Genomic DNA, 2,158 nt, shown 5'->3' with positions numbered 1-2,158 from the left:
GCAGATTTTATATCAGATGTTCAACATCATCAAACCATAGAAATATACACATCCAAAAGTGGGACTCACCTATTGGCTAACCACAGCAATGAGCCATCCACAACCACTGAGATCCAATCTGCCGGAGAAGATCTTAATGGATATCAAGAGAGCAGCAAAGACGCAAATAGTGCAGAAGAAGGGTTATTTGGGAGCTGGGCAAATGCTTACACGAGTAGTCTACCAAGCTCTTGGCATGAAGGAAGACTTGAAGCTGCAGGCCTCAGATAACGCAACCCTAATTCACATGGCGAAGTGTTTGCGCAAGAATCTCCTGTCAGGCCAAGCAGAGGAAGAAGAGTCTGAGGATGAAGAAGCCATTGCCACAGCCATAGCTTCAGTCCACAAACCAATAGAAAGGGAAGAAGAAGAAGCTACAGTACAACCTGAGCGCCGCACAAAGAGGAGACACGATCCGACACAAGAGCAACAAAGGGTAATAGAGGAGATTAGTCGTCAAACCGAACCTCAACCCAAGAGGCAAAGGCAAGTTGCTCCCCATAGACAAGAGCATGCAAAGAAACTACAACATTTGACTCACATGAGTAGATTGGGACGAAGATTAGCTGAAGAACAAGTGAGAAAAAGACATGATGAAGAGGGAGCTCCACAAGAAGAGACAACTGCTGCTGTAGAAGAGGAAACCGTGCAGTACTCTGAGACGGTAAGCATATGGAAGTGGAACTAGAAGAAGAACTTCGAGAAGCTTATGAAGAGCGCCAAGTACCACGAGCATCCACAGAGGATCCAGAAAGTCCGCTAGAGGACATTTCTACAAAGGAGGACTGGACATCCATGATAAATCTGGAAGCAGGCAACACTCCACCTCCTTCACCAAAACAAGCTTTGGTTCCTTCACAACCATCTTCTCCATTAATAGCTCAACCTGCAGAAGTTAGCGAGCCAAGCTTGGCTCCTGTCGAGCAAAGTCCTCCAAGACCAGAAATCGCAGAAGAGGCGCAAGAAGAAGGAAGGAGAGAAGTAGACTTGCCAATGCTCGCCAGAGATGAACAAATAGAAGATTGGAGATCGGAGAAATCAATGAGATGGGAGCATTGTCGCAGAGTCAAAGCCAATTAAAAAGAGAGGAGGAGGAAAGAAGATGAAGTGTCCAAGACGAACTTGCCAAAGCTAGAGCTTTATGGGTCCATATCTCTCTTTGTGCTAAGTATTTTGCTATGAAGTTTTGTGTGTGCAATGTTGATGCTTTGATCTACACTTTGATGTAAGTTGTTGCATGTAAAAAATAGTATAGGCAAACATCACGACACTTTTTGGCCGTGTTGCTATTTTGCTCATATCTTGAGGTAGGATTGTCCAAATTAGATGATTTTTGGTGCGTGAGGTCGGGCTCACAAAGGGCTTTACACTGATGTCATCAATTGTCCTTTTTCATGGCCTGCAAACATCATTACGTTTTTTGTCCATGGCTTGTAAATTGCAGATCTAGGACATTCTAGCTTCCAAAAGTGCATTCTAGTGATACCATTGGCATTAGGGACCTTGTGGGGTATTGAGGAGTGATTTTGGAACATTTTCATTTTTTACAGCATTACGCCCTACATCATTATGCGTATTGGTGTCAGGTACCTAGGTGCTTCAGGTGATGCCAGACTTGCTTTTAGCATGTTTCCTTGCATTGTTGATGCCCAGAGGACCTAGTTTAGTGCCAGGACTCTTGTAGACGGAATAGCGTCGTGCTAACTAGAGATTCGTAGCAAGTGCTAGTTTAAAGGACTCCACGGCTTGACAACCCATCGGGGCCTCCGACTACCTATCCGTGGTCCATACTCCCTGTATCGACAATTAGTAAAGCTAGTTGTGAGACAGATCCGCTATACTGCATAGAGCAGTGGTGACAATCCCCGAGGCGCAGTGTTGATCCATGAGACGATATTGCGCCCGACAACACATTTTTGTAAAGTCACAATCCCATACATGGTAAGAGGGTCAAGCTATGGCTTGTGTTTTCTGTTCCCTCTATCGATGAGAGCGTTATATAGGAAGATTGTTGCATACTTATAGGATAAGCTGCAAGTCAGGCATAAGATGCGTCAGAGCACATAGATTGGGCACAACAGATACAAACTCGTCACTTAAGGAAAGTTCCTCAGCCCAA

General features: G+C 44.8%; 1 pseudogene; it reads left to right on the top strand.

Annotated features, from left to right (window-relative positions):
• The first annotated feature begins 580 nt into the window (after positions 1–580).
• On the top strand, positions 581–1,119 carry LOC147462366 (uncharacterized; annotated as a pseudogene).
• Positions 1,120–2,158: the final 1,039 nt, after the last annotated feature.

This window comes from Adiantum capillus-veneris, chromosome 2 (genome assembly GCF_014529385.1).
Source record: "Adiantum capillus-veneris isolate H3 chromosome 2, ASM1452938v2, whole genome shotgun sequence".
Lineage (NCBI taxonomy): Eukaryota > Viridiplantae > Streptophyta > Polypodiopsida > Polypodiales > Pteridaceae > Adiantum > Adiantum capillus-veneris.
Note: the sequence above shows the minus strand (reverse complement) of the source record. Positions and strands in the feature narration are given on the sequence as shown.